At 40.3% G+C, this 20,696-nt stretch overlaps 1 pseudogene; it reads right to left on the bottom strand.

Moving 5' to 3' along the window:
* Positions 1–9,235: 9,235 nt before the first annotated feature.
* On the bottom strand, positions 9,236–10,909 carry LOC118730747 (annotated as a pseudogene).
* Between the last annotated feature and the right edge of the window lie 9,787 nt (positions 10,910–20,696).

Here is a 20,696-nt window from a genome sequence, read left to right as displayed (position 1 = left end):
TCAGAGTGACAGTCCACCAAATCGCAACCAATACTTCCATGGCACAAAATGAGACCCATAGACCAGACCAACCCACAAAAGGTGGTTGTGGGTACCAGGTAAGGATGTCACATTTTTGTTGACATTCTAAAGCTGAAGTTGTCAACTGAATATGTCTGAAGACTAACTATTGCGACAACATACCTCTGAAGCCAAAAGAAAGCAATGTCATCGACAGAATATGTCTGAAAAACAGTCATCAATGAGTACTACTGATATTGGTAGGAAATGCCTTCACAGCAAAAACGAGGTAAATGAGGGTGCAGCTATCGAGCACAGCTGTGGGGGAATGACTGTGACGTGTCAGTTTTTCCTATCCCTAAATTTCTCCAATGAAAAGCCATCTTTTAAAAAATGTACTTGAGCCGAAACCGGTTTGGCTCAGTGGTAGAGCATCGGTCTGTGGACTGAAAGGTCCCAGGTTCGATTCCGGTCAGGGGCATGTACGTTGGTTGCGAGCACATCCCCGGTGGGACGTGTGCAAGAGGCAGCTGGTCTATGTTTCTCTCTCATCGACATTTCTAGCTCTCTAGCTCTCTCCCTTCCTCTCTGTAAAAAATCAATAAAATATATTTTTTTAAAATCAATAAAATATATTTTTTTTAAAAATAAAAAATAAATAAAATAAATAAAAAATGTACTTGATGTAGCAAAGGCAAAGTTTGTCCAAATAATATAAATTTTCCAGAATGCCCAGCATATTTTAAAAAAAATAAATGATAAACAAAGATTCTGACAGTAAAAATTTCATGGAAAATATTCATTGTTACATCATGTTGTTATTGTTTATTTATTAATCAATTCATGTAGCATTTTCATGTACCTTTTACTAATTTTCTTTAACCTCTGACACTTCCATTATAGAGAAAGGGCAAATAGCACTCCAATAAAATAAAAGGCTAATATGACTGGTCAATATGATGCCCACTGACCACCCAGAGGCAGACACTCAAATCAGGAGCTGCCCCCTGGTGGCCAGTGGGCTCCCACAGGGGGAGCACCGCTCAGCTTGAAGCCGGGCTCACAGCTGGTGAGTGCAGTGGCAGTAGCGAGAGCCTCTGCCGCCTCTGTGGCAGCACTAAGGATGTCCAACTGGCATGGGGAGCCGGCCCAAGTCGGCAGTCGGACATCCTCCAAGGTCTCCTGACTGCGAGAGGGTCCCAGGCTGAGGAACAACTTCCTCCCTGATCAAGTGCAATAATTTTGTGCACTGGGTCTCTAGTATTAAAATATTTCTTCTAATTAATATACTTTCAATGTTCTCAACTTCATACACTGGACCACTAGTAAGTATATATTTAGCACAAAATATGGTTTCAGGATTCACTGAGTAGAATTTATGGAACAATTTATTTCATCTTAAATTTCAAATTAACATAGTGAATGTAGAAACTAAAGGAATCTTTGTATAATACAATATAATAGCATAACAGCTGTGTCTGATACTGATTTTAAGTACTATGTACAAAACCAGACAAGTCTATTTTAAGTGGAGAAATTAGGCTGATGGGACATAAGTCAAAGAGCACCTGTATGAAATACTACCATTGTTTAGTCAGTTCAAAAATTTAGAAATTTTGACCAAACTACTTGTCACTGACATCGCTGCTTATAAAAATTAGACATTTATGCTTCAGATTCCTCTGATACAGTTTTGAACTCCATCTAAGAGATATCACATCTCAACAACTCTTAGACATTGAGTCTAAAAAGGCCAACTGCTATTCTAGATCCACAAAAGTAAAAGCATATTGCATATTGTTTCCTTGTATTCATGGAGCCGAATAAAGTTAGCTAGAGCTGAAACCGGTTTGGCTCAGTGGATAGAACGTCAACCTGTGGACTGAAAGTTCCCAGGTTCAATTCCGGTCAAGAGCATGTACCTTGGTTGCAGGCACATCCCCAGTAGAGGGTGTGCAGAAGTAAGCTGGTGGATGTTTCTCATTCATTGATGTTTCTAACTCTATCCCTCTCCCATCCTCTCTGTAAAAAAAATCAATAAAATATATTTTTAAAAAGAGAACCAACTCATATTTAAAAATATCTAAAATTTTTTTAAAAAATTTTTAAATAAAAAGCTAATATGCAAATAGACTGAATGGCAAAACAATCAGAACAGCCAAACAACTGGTCGCTATGACATGTGATGACAAACAGGGGGCATGTGCGGAAAATGGCAGGCATCGGCTGCGGTGGGATGGCAAATCAGGTGAGCAGGGGCTCCAGACCAAGGCAGGGCACTGGTTGCTGCCATCAGGGCAAGCCTCTGGTTGTTACTGAAAATTCATTGCTTCTTTGCACTGTGGTTCTGCCCTGCACTTGCACCTGCAGCTGGCACCAGAGTGACCACTTGCACTCACTGCCAGTGCTGGCACCAGTTTCGATCATTCGGCGCCATCAGCAGGTGTGAGCAATGGCTACGGGCCCTGATCACCCTTGAGGGCTTCTCTACCTCCCCCGGCTCCTGAGGGGTGATCAGGGCAGCAGCTGCCACTTGCACCCACTGACAGTGCCACTCTGCTTACACTGGCTGCTGGCACCGGCCCCAATCGCTCCGCTGTCAGTGGGTGTGAGCAGGGCTGGTGCCATCAGCGTGTGAGAGCGGCAGCAATGGGAGCAAGGCTTCCAGCACACAGGGGACCAGGGGCTGTGAGGGGAGGAGCCAGGGGGGGCAAGGAGAGGGGGCTAAGACCAGCTGCTGTGCCCAACACAGCCTTGTTGTGTACCTTTCAAGGTACACAAATTTGTGCACTGGGTCCTCAGTGTGTGTGTGTGTGTGTGTGTGTGTGTGTGTGTGTGTGTGTAAGACGAAAGCAATTCTTTTTTTTTAATTTCATATTTATTTTCATTTTATATTCAGATGTCACATTTTCTACATTACAATATAATCATGCTGACTCTCCCACATACATCCTCTGAGAAAAAAGTGAATTTTACACAACTTGAAAGATGGAATGCACAGAGAAGTTGCTATTGCACCCAACTAACAAAGAACACAGAGACCACACAGTGGACAAGGCGGAGCGCATAGAAGACAGCTCAGTGGAGCAGGAAGGAGCAGGAGTTAAAAGGCTAAAGCTTTTAAATACTATCACTTGTGCCACAAGATTACCCTGAAGAGGCAGAGATAGGTCAGAAAGCAGGACCAAATAGGGGTTTCCAAAGGCTGCTCTCTAACAATTTAACAAGTCCGTACAGACAAGATGGCGACCGAACAGACAGACTTGTTCTGACCCAGGTCCCAGAACAGATAAAGGCAGTGTTTGAGTTGCTCAGGGAATGTTGATTGGCAGCTAAGGGGCAGTGGAATTCTCAAGGAAGGAGAGATAAATCAACACAGGAGAGAGACATCCTGAAGAGAGACCATGGGGAGACAAAGAAACAGCCCACAAATGAAAGAAAAGCAGGCATCACCAGAAAAGGAAGTAAACGAGTTAGAGGAAAGCAACCTACCAGAGCAAGAATTCAGAGTAACGATCTTAAGATGGCTAAAAAGAATGGAAGACAAATTTGACAATATGAGTAAGACCCAAGAGGAAATGAAAAAAAAAACAAGAGGAAATGAAGATGACTCAAGATGAAATGAAAAATGACATCGCTACTATGAAGAACTCAATAGAAAGCATCAAGAGCAGACTAGAAGAAGCAGAGGATTGCATCAGTGAGCTAGAAGAAAAGATGGAAAAAAATACCCAATTAGAGCAGCTCCTAGAAAAAAAAATTAAAAAGCAGGAGGAGAGCCTACAGGAGCTTTGGGACAATGCAAAACAAAACAATATTCCAATAATAGGGGTTCTGGAAGGAAAGAAAACTGAGGTAGACATGGAAAACGTATTACAAGAAATAATGACAGAAAACTTTCCTGATATAGAGAAGAAAAAGCCCACACAAATCCAAGATGCTCGCAGAGTCCCAAGCAAAATAGATCCCAGAAGACCGATGCCAAGACATATTATAATTAAACTGGCAAACACCAATGACAAAGTAAGAATCTTAAAAACAGCCAGAGAGAGACAGAAAGTTACATATAAAGGAACCCCCATCAGACTAACAACTGATTTATCAACAGAAACTTATCAGGCCAGAAGGGAATGGGATGAAATATACAAAGTCATCCAAAGAAAGGGTCTGAATCCAAGAATACTGTACCCAGCAAGGCTATCAATCAAAATTAAAGGGGAAATCAGGAGCTTCACAGACAAAAAAAGACTAAAGGAATTTATCTCCACCAAACCAGCAATGCAAGAAATGCTAAAGGCTCTACTGTAAAAATAAAGAAATAGGAAGCGAAGAAGGAACACAGGGGTATAGAATAAAAATGGCGTCAAATGAGTACCTATCATTAATAACATTAAATGTAAATGGTTTAAATGCTCCAATCAAAAGACATAGGGTAACAGATTGGATAAGAAAACAAAACCCATACATCTGTTGTCTACAAGAAACCCACCTCAGAAAAAGAGATGCACACAGACTGAGGGTGAAGGGATGGAAAAAGGTTTTCCAGGCAAATGGAAATGAAAAAAAAGCTGGGGTAGCAATACTTATATCTGACAAATTAGATCTCAGAGTGAAGAACATAACAAGAGATAATGAAGGCCACTTCATAATACTAAAGGGAGCCATCCAACAAGAAGAAAAAACCCTGGTAAATATATATGTACCCAATACGGGGGCACCCAAATACATTAAAAAAAAAAAAAAACTGCTGGAGGACATTAAGGGAGAGATTAATAGCAATACAATCATAGAAGGAGATTTTAATACCCCACTGTCACCCTTGGACAAATCATCTAAACAAAAAATTAGCAAAGAAATATCAATCCTAAATGACTCACTAGACCAGATGGAATTAATTGACATCTTCAGAACATTCCACCCCAAAGCCACAGAATATACATTCTTCTCAAATGCACATGGGACATTCTCAAAGATAGACCACATTTTGGGACATAGGCAAAGTCTCTTCAAATTCAAGAAGATAGAAATCATATCAAGCATCTTCTCAGACCATAATGGCATAAAACTGGAAATTAACTACAATAAAAATAATCCAAAGAAATCAAACACATGGAGACTGAACAGCATGCTATTAAACAAGGACTGGGTTACCAGAGAAATCAAGGAAGAAATTAAAAACATCCTGGAAACAAATGACAATGAAAACACAACAATCCAAAATCTATGGAACACAGCAAAAGCAGTTTTGAGAGGGAAGTTCATATCCTTACAAACCTATTGCAAAAAACTAGAAAAAAGGGTAACAAATGATCTAACTCTACAACTCAAAGAGTTAGAAAAAGAGCAACAAGAAAAGCCCAGTGTAAGCAGAAGGAAGGAAATAACAAAAATCAGAGCACAGATAAACAACATAGAGACCAAAGAAACAATACATAAGATCAACAAAACCAAGAGCTGGTTCTTTGAAAGGATAAACAAGATAGATGGACCTCTAGCCAGGCTAACCAAGAAACAAAGAGAGAGGACCCAAATAAACAAAATCAGAAATGAAAGAGGTGAAATAACAACAGACCCCACCGAAATACCATGGATTGTTACAAAATACTATGAACAACTCTACTCCAACAAACTGAACAACCTGAGGAAATGGACATATTCCTAGAAAAATACAAACTTCCAAAACTCAATCAGGAAGAATCTAAAAATCTCAATAAACCAGTGACTTGGGAAGAAATTGAAACAGTCATCCAAAAGCTTCCAGCAAACAAAAGCCCAGGGCCAGATGGCTTCACAGGAGAGTTTTACCAAACATTCAAGGAAGAACTAAAAACTATCCTCGTCAGACTATTCCAAAAAATCTAAGAGGAAAGAACACTTCCAAACTCCTTCTATGAAGCCAGCATCACCCTAATACCAAAACCAGATAAAGACAACTCAATGAAAGAGAATTACAGGCCAATATCCCTCATGAACATAGATGCCAAAATCCTCAACAAAATTCTAGCAAATCGACTCCAGAAGTACATCACAAAGATCATACACCACAACCAAGTAGGATTTATTCCAGGAATGCAAGGATGGTACAATATCTGCAAATCAATAAACGTGATACATCACATAAACAAATTGAAAGATAAAAATCATATAGTCATACCAATTGATGCAGAAAAAGCATTCAATAAAATCCAACACCCTTTTCTGATAAAAACTCTCAACATGGTGGGAGTACAAGGATCATACCTCAACATAATAAAAGCTATATATGATAAACCCACAGCCAACATTATACTCAATGGGCAAAAACTAAAACCATTCCCTCTAAGAACAGGAACAAGACAGGGATGCCCACTCTCGCCACTCCTGTTTGACATAGTACTGGAAGTACTAGCCATTGCAATTAGACAAGAGGAGGAAATAAAAGGCATCCAAATTGGAAAAGAAGAAGTAAAGTTATCCTTATTTGCAGATGACATGATATTGTACATAAAAAACCCAAAAGACTCCATTAAAAAACTAATAAATGAATTTGGCAATGTAGCAGGATACAAAATTAATGCCAAGAAATCCATGGCATTTCTATACACCAACAGTAAAACTGCAGAAACAGAGACTAAAAAAGCAATTCCATTTACCATCGCACCAAAAAAATTAAAATACCTAGGAATAAATTTAACTAAGGAAGTAAAGGACCTATATGCGGAAAACTACACGACACTGAAAAAAGAGATAGAGGAAGATGTAAGGAGATGGAAGAACATACCATGTTCATGGATTGGTAGAATCAACATCATCAAAATGTACATACTTCCTAAAGCAATCTATAGGTTCAATGCACTCCCCATTAAAATACCAACGACATATTTCACTGACCTAGAAAGAACTCTCCAAAAGTTCATTTGGAACAATAAAAGACCCCGAATAGCCACAGCAATCCTGAGAAAGAAGAGTAAAGTAGGAGGGATCTCAATACCAGACTTCAAACTATATTACGAAGCCACTGTTCTCAAAACAGCCTGGTACTGGCACAAGAACAGACATATAGATCAATGGAATCGAATCGAGAACCCAGATATCAACCCAAATCACTATGCTCAATTAATATTTGACAAAGGAGGCACGAATATACAATGGAGTCAAGACAGTTTCTTCAATAAATGGTTTTGGGAAAATTGGATAGACACATGCAAAAGAATGAAACTAGATCACCAACTTACACCATTCACAAAAATAAGCTCAAAATGGATACAGGACTTAAACATCAGACGGGAAACCATAAAAATACTAGAAGCATCCACAGGCAACAAAATCTCAGACGTATGCCAAAAGAACTTCTTCACTGATACTACCCCTAGGGCAATGGAAGCTAAAGAGAAAATAAACAAATGGGACTATATCAAAATAAAAAGCTTTTTTACAGCAAAAGAAACCAACAACAAAACAACAAGAAAGCCCACTGTGTGGGAGAACATATTTGCAAATGATACCAATGACAAAGGTTTAATCTCCAACATCTACAAACAGCTTATACAACTAAATAAAAGGAAGATGAATAATCCAATTAAAAAATGGGCAATGGACCTAAATAGAACGTTTTCAAAAGAAGACAGAAGGTAGGCCAAAAGGCACATGAAAACATGCTCAAAGTCACTAATTGTCCGAGAGATGCAAATGAAAACAACAATGCGGTACCATCTCACACCTGTCAGAATGGCCAACATCAACAAATCAACAAACGACAAGTGTTGGGGAGGTTTTGGAGAAAAAGGAACCCTCGTGCACTGCTGGTGGGAATGCAGACTGGTGCAACCACTGTGGAGAACAGTGTGGAGTTTCCTCAAAAAACTGAAAATGGAACTCCCATTTGACCCAGTAATCCCACTTCTAGGAATATATCCCAAGAAACTAGAAACACCAATCAGAAAGGATATATGCACCCCTATGTTCATAGCAGCACAATATACAATAGCCAGAATATGGAAACAGCCTAGGTGCCCGTCAGCAGATGATTGGATCCAAAAACTATGGTACATCTACACAATGAAGTACTATGCTGCCATAAAAAAGAAGGAATTTTCATCATTTGCAGCAACCTGGATGGAATTGGAGAACATCATGCTGAGTGAAATAAGCCAGTCAATAAAAGAGAAACACCACATGACCTCACTCATTTGTGGATAATAAAGAACATTATAAACTGATGAACCAAAAGATAGATATAGAGACAGTATATCAACAAGCAGACTGTCAAATTACAGTGGGGAGGGGAGGAAGATCTGAGGGAGACAATAGATCAACCGAAGGACTTTTATACATACATGTAAGTACAACCAATGGACATAAAACTCTGGGGAGGGAGGGGATGTGTGGGAGGGAGAGAGGGGGGCAAAAAAAAATCAAAAAATATATTAAATAAATAAATAAATAAATAAATAAATAAATATAAATAAAAACTAACTTTAAGCAGGAAAAACAAAACAAAACAAAACAAAAAACCAAAAACAGGTCCGTACACAGGAGAGCTTTCTCCCACACTGTGTCCTCAGCTTCTGGCAAACACTTTAGAAAAGTACACCAGTTAGCATGTCCGAATGTAGCGTGGGTGTAGGTTTTTCTTTTCTTTATTTTTGCTGTACCTCCAACTCTTTCCAAGCAACAATTATACTGATTATTTTAATTATGATTCCTCTGCATGACAGCCCAGTAAGGATCAAGACACGGCATCTCACTACTATCCGATTGATGCCAGCTGTGCAAAATCTGCAAGACTGTGTGCTACTCAGAGGCAGAGAGCACATGAACACACAGGAGTCCCAACTCCTTTTCTAATCTACTCATTGAATAGGAAAGAGCAGGTGGACAGTAAAAAACATCTGCTTAGAACAGCAGCTCAGACCCAGAGGTACACCACCATCCAAACACAAATGCTTTGAGTGAGCTCTGGGCTCTTCTAAGCAGAGGCTTCTTTTAGTCCTGATCCTGCCCGATTTGGAGATCAAAGCATTATAGCTCCAGATAGTGATACTCTCAAGAGGGGGGAGAAGGAAGGTCTGAGAGACTCAAATAAGGAGGACACTATTAGGCAACTAATTATTCCACTATTTACAAATACACATGAGTAAGAAAACTCCACCTCCATCCCTGCAGCTACTTTAAACAAAGCACTGAAGATCCCAGTTTTCTGAGCAGGGAATATGTCTGTTAGCAGTTTAAGACATTGCAACACTGGCACAATACGTCACCTATTCTTTGCTTTTAATTACAGGGTAACATGATAAACTCCAACACAAAAGTGGGGATGGGCAAGTGCAAAAAGAATCAATAAACGGAACCAGTATTACACAAGGGTATTGAGCCAACGATGAGACGGCAGCTAGTGCTTTGCGGAGTCCCAAGGGTAGAACTCGTTCAGGGTGCTCTGAGGGATTCTCTTCAGCATTTCTTTGGGGAAAATTCGGAGTAGCTGCCAGCCAATGTCCAAAGTCTTATAGACAGTGCGGTTTTCATAAGGACCCTGAGCAATGAAGTTCCTCTCAAACTTTTGCAGAAATTCCAAGTAAAGAAGATCACTGAGGTAAGGGCTTCTTCTCCCACCACGGTTTTCATGGCTTGTACATCCTTACCAATAACATAGCACGCATACAGCTGGTTAGACACATCAGCATGATCCTTTCTGGTCATATCTTCCCCAAGAGCAGACTTCATTAACTGTGACAATGAGGGCAGCACATTAATAGGTGGGTAAATCTGTCTGTTGTGCAGCTGTCTATCCACATAGATCTGCCCCTCTGTGATATATCCAGTCAATGGGGTGAGTGATATCATCATTAGGCATGGTGAGAATAGGGATTTGAGTAATCGAGCCATTTCTACCTTCCACTCGACCAGCACGTTCATATATTGTGGCTAAATCCATGTACATGTAACCTGGGAACCCTCATTGACCAGGAACCTCTTCCCTGGCTGCTGAAACCTCTCGAAGTGCTTCAGCATAAGAACTCATGTCTGTTAGGATAACCAGTACATGTTTCTCACACTGATAGGCCAGAAATTCAGCTGTGGTTAGAGCCAAGCAAGGAGTGATAATTCGTTCAATAGTAGGGCCATTAGGCAAGTTCAAAAAGAGGCAGATGTTGTCCATGGAGCCATTTTCTTCAAAGTCAGATTTGAAGAAGTAGGCAGTTTCCATGTTTACACCCATAGCAGCAAATACAATTGCAAAATTTTCCTCACTGTAGTCCACTACATCTTTGGATTTCTTTACCAAACCAGCCTGGCGACAGATCTGAGCTGCAATCTCATTGTGTGGTAAGCCAGCAGCAGAGAATATAGGAATTTTCTGCCCCCTAGCAATACTGTTCATGCCATCTATGGCCAAGATGCCGGTCTGAATCATCTCCTTTGGATAGATTCGACACTGAGGATTGACTGGCTGGCCCATAAGGTCAAGGAAGTCTTCAGCCAGCACAACAGGACCTCTGTCGATCAGTTTTCCTGGCCCACTGAATACCCGACCAAGCATATCCTCAGACACTGGTGTTCGGAGAATATCCCCAGTAAACTCACAGGATGTTTTCCTAGCATGTATGCCTGAAGTCCCTTCAAATACCTGAACCACTGCTTTGGAACCACTAACTTCTAGAACTTGCCTACTTCTCTTTGTGCCATCCGGTAATGTCAAGTGAACAATCTCAGCATATCTGGGAAACTTAACATGATCCAAGATCACTAGTGGACCATTGACTCCTGATACTGTCTTGTATGTGAGGCGAGGATGGGACATGTAGTTCTGACTCGCTGCCATCGCCTGCTCCAAGAGCCCGCCCCCGCCCCGGCCCCACTGGTGGGCACGGGCATCTCGGGTGCGGCCCCGTTCACGATCCCTCGCATCACTCGCAGGGCCATCTTGTCTCCTCCCGAAAGCAATTCTTTAAAAACAAAACAAATATAACCTCTGTTAGTCTGCACACAGTTAATCAAGTTACTTGAAAAATTCCTGCCCATGTTTTATTGTCTAGAACACATGTGTCAAACACAAGGCCCGAGGGCCAAATCCGTCCCGCCAGGCCTTGCAATGTGGCCCGCACCGCGCTGTCATCACTGCACTCCGCTGCGTTTCCATCACAATGACAGTTTATGACTGTTCAGTAAACCATTCGGCCCGCGATTTAGGCTGGATTTTAGATTTTGGCCCCTTCTCTGATTGAGTTCGACACCCCTAGTCTAGAACAACAATTTTCAACCTTTTCATACCATGGCACACATAAACTAATTACTAAAATTCTGTGGCACACCAAAAAAATATTACATTTTTTACCATTCTGACAAAAAAAAAAAAAAGGTATAATTTTAATTCATTCACACCGAATAGCTATTGTGTTGGGTGCTGTCATTTTTAATTTGATAGTCAGGGAAAAGAGGTCAGTGTTGCTGACTGAATAGTCAGGTATTTGCGTGTTTAAACATTCTTGTGGCACACTGTTGCAAACCATTGGTCCAGAGGCCGAGGCAGGGGGTTCCGTGAGGAGAGAGTTTGGCTGCTTTCCCACACTTTACTAAGGGAAGACAAAGGACTAGCATTAATTGAGCATGTATTATTTATTCCTCACAGTTGCCCTGAGAGGTTCCTGTTTCTCATCCAAGCAAGTCAGAGTTGGGTCATAAGGTTCAGAGAAAGTAAGTGAACCGCTGGAGGGTCCCCAGCACAGTGGGGAAGTGGCTCTAAACCCAGCATCTTCTCTCAGCTAACAGCACCTAAATATCAAGCATTCCCTGCAGTATCCGCCTCAGAAACTTTGTTATATCTGAATATCATACTGATAAGACATCCCTTAAGTCAGTGGTTCTCAACCTTCTAATGCCGCAACCCTTTAATACAGTTCCTCATGTTGTGGTGACCCCCAACCATAACATTAATTTTGTTGCTACTTCATAACTGTAATTTTGCTACTGTTAATGTATCATAATGTAAATATCTGTGTTTTCCAATGGTCATAGGCGATCTTGTTAGTGGTTCTCAACCTGCTAGAGCCTAAGACCATCAGAAAGCACAGATATTTACATTACAATTCATTAACAGTAGCAAAATTACAGTTATGAAGTAGCAACAAAAATAATTTTATGGTTGGGGTTTACCACAACATGAGGAAATATATTAAAGGGTCGGGGCATTAGAAAGATTGAGAACCACTGCCTTAAATCAACTCACTTTTTAAATTTAAAATATTTATCTAGAAAGAAAACTGCCATAAATAAAAATCCAGTGTCAGTGACCATAATCAGAAATAACTACAGAAGTCTCCATGGGCAAAATGCTTGTCCTTTGACACATCCTGAGCCATTTCCACTTCATTGTGATTTAAAAAAAAATTTTTTTTTATTGATTTCAGAGAGGAAAGGATAGGGAAAGAAAGATAGAAACATCACCGAAACTGGTTTGGCTCAGTGGATAGAGCGTCAGCCTGCTGACTGAAAGGTCCTGGGTTCGATTCTGGTCAAGGGCATGTACATTGGTTTCGGGCACATTCCCAGTGGGGAGTGTGCAGGAGGCAGCTGATGGATGTTTTTCTCTCATCGATATTTCTAACTATCTCACTCTTCTTCTCTGTAAAAAATCAATAAAATATTTTAATAAAAATAAATAAATAAATAAAAAAGAAAAAAAAAGAAAGATAGAAACATCAATGATAAGACAGAATCACTGGTCCTCTGCCTCCTCCACACCCCACACTGGGGATTGATTCTGAAACTCAGGCATGTGCCCTAATTGGGAATGGAACCATGATCAACCACTGAGCTACATCAGCCAGGCTCATTGTGATTTTTTTTCTTTCACTTTTTATTAAGGTATTATATGTGTACATATCTTACCAATCTCCCCCCCACCCCCAATATCATTGTGATTTTTATTTTATTTATTTATTTTTTAATATAACTTTTTTTAAAATATATTTTATTGATTTTTCACAGAGAGGAAGAGAGAGAGATAGAAAGTTAGAAACATCGATGAGAGAGAACCATCGATCAGCTCCCTCTTGCACACTCCCTACCGGGGATGTGCCTGCAACCAAGGTACATGCCCTTGCCGGAATCGAACCCGGGACCTTTCAGTCCGCAGGCCGACGCTCTATCCACTGAGCCAAACTGGTCCCGGCTCATTGTGATTTTTAAAAGGTTTTTCTTTCTGTTTCTGGTGGCCTTAAGAGATCTTGATGAACCCTTACTTCCCACCCTGTCCCAAGCCTTCTCTCTGAGAACTGAAGGCTGCTTATCAAATGAATTTGAAGGTTGTATGCCTCCTTCAAATTTATGGTTGGGGTTTACCACAACATGAGGAAATGTATTAAAGAGTCAGGGAGAGCTGTTGGGAATGCATACTGGTGCAACCACTGTGGAGAACAGTGTGGAGTTTCCTCAAAAAACTGAAAATGGAACTCCCATTTGACTCAGTAATCCCGCTCCTAGGAATATATCCCAAGAAACTAGAAACACCAATCAGAAAGGATATTTGCACCCCTATGTTCATAGCAGCACAGTCTACAATAGCTAGGATTTGGAAACAGCCTAGGTGCCCGTCAGCAGATGATTGGATCACAAAACTTTGGTACATCTACACAATGGAATACTATGCTGCCATAAAAAAGAAGGAATTCTCATCATTTGCAGCAACCTGGATAGAATTAGAGAACATCATGCTGAGTGAAATAAGCCAGTCAATGAAAGAGAAATACCACATGACCTCACTTATTTATGGATATTAAAGAACATTATAAACTGATGAACCAAAAAACAGATATAAAGATAGTAAAGCAACAAGCAGACTGTCAAATTACAGCGGAGAGGGTAGGGAGATCTGGGGGAGTTAAGAGATTAATCGAAGGACTTGTTTACATGCATATAAGTACAACCAATGGACACAAAACTCTGGGGAGGGAGGGTATGTATGGGAGGGGGGTCAATGTTAAAATATGTACACAGATAGTAATTTAATTTTAAAAATTTTTTAAAATTAAAAATAATAAATAAATAAATAAAGAGTCAGGGAGAGAAGCCCCATCCCCACCCACCTCCAGGAATATACTACTTATCCTCTTGTGTATAATTGATAAGCAAGCACACTTTGGGAAACTCCAAAACAAGCTGCTTCTTAAAACTCCATTGAACACACACACACACACACACACACACACACACACACACAAAAACAAAACTAAACCCCAATTCTGCTGAGAACAAAATTCAAACAGTGAGCTTCTGAGGTATAGGAATTGCCCTAGTCATCAGTAATGACTTGAGAAAAACACAGAGGGCTAATGTATCCTTTTCAGTAGATAACATTGCTCCTCTAAAGCTCTCCACAGTGACATTTATTTATTTTTAGAGCCTTGTGGCCAGCGAACCGGACTGGGCTATGATTGTTCTATTCATTTATGCTCTGTGTAGTGTCCAAGGCAATTGCTACAGTTGAATCAATTGTGTCATGAACCACACGAGTACTTACCAGCACAAATGGGTTCATGGAGGCTTGGGCTTCTAATTTTTGTAGGCAGTCATCTCTCTCTAGTTCCATTCAGAATCTGAAAGGAAACAGCCTTTGTAGCTGCAATGAATTTTTTTTTTTTTTTTGAACATCAAATGTGAATTCTCTGACTGAAAACCTTTTTGAGTGACGACATTTTGCTTGCTAGCTAGAGCCTGTTCCACTTGGATATGCAGGTCTTTAATCCTTGTTCTGCGTGCATATGCCCTTATTTAAGAGTTGTTGAATTGCATCCCAGTGGAATCTATCTTTCAGGATGAAACCGGACCACCAATGGGTCTCAGGTGCCTGTCACTAATTGAACTAATTCAGCAGAGTCAGGGCTGAACCTGGGTCCCGGGTGTGGAGCAAGGCAAAGGCAATCAGGCCAGCAGGGGAATAGTCAGGGGTGATCAGGCTAGTAGGGGAGCAGTTAGGGCTGATCAGGCAGGCAGGCAGGCGAGTGGTTTGGGACAATCAGGCAGGCAGATGAGTGGTTAGGAGCCAGTGGTCCCGGATTGCAAGAGGCAGTCGGACAACCCCCGAGGTCCTGGATTGGAGAGGGTGCAGGCTGAGCTGAGGGTTCTGCGCCCTTCTCCCCTCCCCCGTGGCCTCTAATTTTGTTTACAAAATAATAAGCTTTTAAATGCTTGATATGTCCCAGATAGTATGAAAGCCACTTAAGCATTTGAGTATTTCATTTCATCCTCACAACTCGTGAGGAGGAATTCGAGTAACTGGCAGAACCAGGACTATAAGCCCATACCTCTCCACCAGTTAACAGGATACTTTTCTGTCCTGTGTGTAATGTGTATTCCATTAGTGAAAGTGCACCCCATCTCCCATCCCAAATTACTAGCCACATTGAGGACCTCTATTGTAAATAATTGAAAGTTTGTTTTTGAAGATTTTTTCTTTTGAATTCTTCGTCAGCATGGGGTTCCTCCCTATCATTTTCAGTTCAAACAGGACTCATATCACACACACACACACACACACACACACACACACACACACACACACTTTGATGTTGGTCCCCTCCTAAATTCCTTAATAGGATGCAGCTGCCTCTTCACAACGCCTGCAGAAGGGTAAATGGCAGGGGCAGGGTTCACATTCTCTATTGTCTAAGACTGCACAGTTGTGTTAGGCTTTATCTAAAGTAAGGATATAAAAAAATAATAACAATAATAAAAAATTTAAAAAATTATAGGATTCAAGGGAAAATAATTTTAAACTGTATGTTAAATATAACTTTTCTTCTAATCTATACCAGAGGTTGGCAAACTTTTTCGTAAATGGCCATATAGTAAATAGTTTATGTTTTGAATAGTTTGTCTCTTTTGCAACATTTCAACTCTGCCTTTGAAAGGAAAACCACCAGAGACAATAGGCAAACAAATAGAGTTGGCTGTGTTTCAATGAAACTATTGAGTAGTTACAAAAGTAAGCACTGGGCTGTGTCTGGCCTGTGGACTAAAGTTTGCAGACCCCTGGTCTAGACCAACACTCTCCCTTAAAAATGTTATGCAAGCTATAAATATTATTTCAAAATTTTAGCAGCCATGGTTTAAAAATGTAAAAAGGAACAGGTGACATTAATTTTAATAATTTATTTTATTTAACCCAATATGCCCAAAATACCATGTCAACATGTCATTAACATTAAAATTATTAATAAAGCGTCTTAAATTCTTTCTTTGTGCTGTCTTTGGAATCCGATGTGTATTCTACACTTATAGGGCACCTTAATGCAGACTAGCCACATTTTAAGTGCTTAATAGCTGCATGTAGGTAGTAGCTACTGCATTGAATGGAACAACTCTAGTCTCTGCAGGTATCTCTAATTCCTCATCTGTTTCCCCTTTCTTAGATCTACTCATCCTCTACCCACAGAGCTTGTCCAATGATTCATATTCCTTCCCCTGAATTTCAGTTATTTAGAACAGAAGAGCATTCAGAAACCGCCTTTGGCTGCCAATGATGACCTTTGTCCTATAGGGGTATGTCTGTGTGGTGGGGTAGGTAATGTCTGTCTTAGTCTGTTCAGGCTGCTGGAACAAAAATACCATGTAGGAAAGTGAATTAAATAATAATTCTGGAGACTTAGAAGCCCAAGATATGGTGCTGGTAGATTTGGTGTCTGATGGGGATCAGCTTCCTGATTCATAGATTGCCATCTTCTTGCGGCTCTCACATGGCAGCGGGGACAAGGGAGCCCTCCAGGTTTGTCTCCTTCATAAGGGCACTAATCCCATTCACGAGGGCTCCAGTCTCATTCCCTAATCACCTCCCAAAGGCTCCCACCTCCTACTGCCGTCAAACTGGAGGCTGGGTCTGCATGTATGGATTATAGTCGTGTTCCGCTGATTGCAGAGACTGACCCAGCAATCCAGGTTCTGAAGGGCAGCCAAAATATGCGTACACTCTCCAAATGCCGTTTTTGAGGTTTTCCTGCTAGCTAGTTCTAAACCCTCCTGTTTATTTCTTTGTCCAATTAACTATTGGATGTGAAATCTCTCTGGCTTTTTCTCTCTTTCTCTGTCTTGGCTGTGTCTCTGTGCCTCTATATTGCATGCTCTCTCTCTCCCACCTCCACATACTGGTGCCCCCTCCACACTCATGTCCACATGAAGGGAAAATATTAAAGAAGACTTGTAGACTTGTGCCATCTATCAATAGTATATTTGTAAAGAATTGTCCCATAATTTGCATGCTACCTTATTTATTTTGGATCTGTGGATGAAAGAGGCCACAAGCTAATCTGACAAGCTCAAGAAAAGCCTGCATGGAAGTCTTGCAAATGCTGTTTAGTTATTTAATTTCTTATTTAACTTCACAAGGATGATCTGAATTAAAACTTCAACTAAAAGCAGTTTAGGATGGGTAGTCACGTCCTAGGACAGTATCTTCCCAGACAAGAGCAATCTTTACCTTAACAGAGCCTGTTGTGATTTTGTATCTACGAAAACATATCCTTGAAATGTCAGGGTAACTGGTAACTTCCCTTTTTCTGGACCCCTCAGGGCACAACCAAAAGCCCTGGGTGTCAGCACAGATACCACAAATTCCATCATGTTATTGTTATCATTTTAATTGTTGACTGTTAACTATCTCTTACCCACTTAAGTAAAAGAAGTGTGTCTGTCATTTTACTTTTTATCCAATCCCAGAGGGTTTCCTGCTTTGCTTTCTCCTGCCTCTTTAATATATCACCAATGGACTTCATGTAACCCACTTATGTCTCCTCCTTTGAATGTCATATATAAAAATAACTGAAAAAACACCATTCTCAGGAGCATTATCCCAACATGTTGAGATTTTGCTTTCTGGCAATTATCTACAATTTGGCTCAAATAAAGTCACAAGAATTCTTTACAGGTTTGAATATTTTTACATTAATAGATCAATGGTTTATAATAGGTTAGAGAGTGGTATTAGTTCCTTTCCTTCATCTTTTTACCTCCCAGTTTCTAGTCTTATCTGCGTAGACCTTTCAGAAATAACATATTCATCACTGAGCCACTTTCTTTTTTTTTTTCTTTTTTCTTTTTTTTCTTTTTTTTGTATTATTTTACAGAGAGGAAGAGAGAGGGATAGTGTTAGAAACATCGATCAGCTGCCTCCTGCACACCCTCTACTGGGGATATGCCCTTGACTGGAATTGAACCTGGGACCCTTCAGTTGGCAAGCTGACATTTTATCCACTGAGCCAAACTGGTTTCGGCATCATCACTGAGCCACTTCTTATGGCCATGTTCCTAGTTACACAAAAACACACCTGAAAGCTTGTAAAGGCCCAGCTGAATTCTTAGACCAGGGCTGTACTAGTTTGAATGAGATCCAACTGCCATATAGAGAACCATCACTACAGCAGCTTAAAGCAGGTAAAGTTTCTTTCTCTGTAGCCTCTCTTCACAGACAGGATAGAGAGGGTGGTCTAGGGCCGTAAGGTAGCTGTTGGGTTTTTCCATCACCCCCTGGCACATGTCCTCTTCTGCATTGTTGAACAAGCTTAGCCACTATGGCAGGTGAAATAAGACATTAAGAATATACATCTCAGGTAAAAACTGCTGTTTGAATTTTAACCCTAAGTTTGGCTCCAGCACCTGATTAAAGACAGAATGTTTACCTCAGCTTCCTGGAGGCTAAAGCAATTTTCCCTTGCCTGGGACCAGGACCACAGGAGATTGATTCCACTGACTCAGTAGCTTCGGGGATAGAAACTGTAGATACCCATTAGAGACTAACCGCTGAGCTCTGCTTCTGTGTTATCAGCTATTGCAAGATAGGGCCACATTCCAATGTCCAGCAGGATGTGATCTATTAATGTAAAAATATTCAATAATTTATCAGATTATTTTACAGAGAGGAAGGGAGAGAGATGGTTAGGAACATCAATGAGAGAGACCCTGCAGACTGACCCCAGTCTTTAGAATGTAGTCTTTAGGATTTAGAATTTAGAACAAAGAAAAATTCCTGTGGTTTGAACCTTTAAAAGGGACTGCCTACCCCTGAAACGGTGTGATTGTGTGGAGTCCACCTGTGTGTGGTGCTCTTGCGGCCATCCTGGCCAGTTATTTCAATAAATCCTTGCCTGCTTTTTTAATCAATCATCAGCCTCCGGTGGTCTTATTTTGAACCCCCGATTCGATCTCACAACAGCAGGCTCTAAAGCTGAAAGTCAAGGAGAACATGGACAAGCATATCAAATGTCTTAAGGCCCAATCCTAGAGGCAGCACATGACATTTCTGCTCATGCCCTCCTGGCAAAAACTTAATTACACAGTCATACCTCAATGTGCAGAAAGCTGAGGGGTGTAGTCTAGGAGAGCAGCTATACAACCAGGAAGGAGAGGAGAATGAATTTAAAGGGTAAATAATAGTCTCCATCAAGGCTACCTGGTTTGTGGATGTGGAGATTATTCTTATCATTTCAACTTCATTATCTTGTACAATTATTTTCACAGTTTTATGGGTTCAAACATGTTATTTCTGTTTTACAGGTGAAATAATTGAGGCATTAGGCTTTGTAACTTTCATAGAAAATTGTTCCTTGTTATAATACAGTCTTCTCTTTATTATGTTTATTTGGGATATATTCTCAACTAGACCATAAAATTCTGTCTCTACCATTACAAAATTCAACATGTAAGCATAGCAATTACTTGATAAAACTTTGCTAGTTGAATGACTGAATAATGATCAATATATATTTATGTGTTATTGCTGGACACTAGCAGAAGTAGACTCCTTGCTACACAGGTAAATTATTTTAATAAAAACTAATGTTTTAAAAATTCAGGTACTCAAGACAGCTATTAAGGGTTATCATAGATGCTGAATCATGGAATCATATTTATTTGATTAGAAATTTTACCAAGTATTTACAAAAATACAAACTAGTCCAAAAAGTCAACTTTTTCATCGTTCAGTCAAAAGGTTTATTCACATAAAAACTACTTGATAAGAAGATACAGGCTTCTGTAGGTAGGGTCAGTCCTTACATTAGAACCAGAACAAGGAAGAAAAGTAACACTGAATAAATTGTGGGATAGGTCATTTATACAATTTTCACAAAACCCTATTAGGTAAAGAACATATCGTTATTCACAAATTCAGAAGGAGGTTATCAGGAGGGAAACTTTTCCTCTGCTCTCTTAGGTTCAGGGCATGCTGGCCTGGGAATGAAACTAACAAAAGACATCAATAGGAGGAAAGGCTCACAATTGTTATTAATACTTAGCATGCCCAGGAGTTAACAGAAAATAAGTGCAACTCAAAGCAGCAGTTATACTTCGGAGCCTTTATACCCTTCTTAAACAAGGGAGAGATTTCGGCTTTAAGGGATGATAAATTGTGGGGACATGACTAGGAAATGTGTGGGAGAAACTAATGGAAGCTAAGGACTATTTCAGTAAGGCCTGTTTATGCAAGCTCCTCTTGCCTGTCTTTTGACAGGCGTCCCTCTTTTCTCCCTAACGGGGGGTGGGGGGTGGGGGGAACCTTCCTCAAGGGGAAATTTATATTCTGCTTTGAGGCAGTGAGGGGAGGGCAGAAACTCTTCCTGCTTCTGTTGACTTCCAATTGCCTTCCCCTCAAAATAACCTTTATGCCAAAATGGCATATTTGGGGGTGGCATGTTCTGATCCTCTTCAAAGTCTAGAAAGATAAAACACTT

The sequence above is a fragment of the Pipistrellus kuhlii genome, unplaced genomic scaffold (assembly GCF_014108245.1).
Source record: "Pipistrellus kuhlii isolate mPipKuh1 unplaced genomic scaffold, mPipKuh1.p scaffold_m20_p_3, whole genome shotgun sequence".
In the NCBI taxonomy this organism is placed as follows: Eukaryota; Metazoa; Chordata; class Mammalia; order Chiroptera; family Vespertilionidae; genus Pipistrellus; species Pipistrellus kuhlii.
The sequence above is the reverse complement of the archived record's forward strand: the minus strand, read 5'-3'. Positions and strand labels throughout refer to the sequence as shown.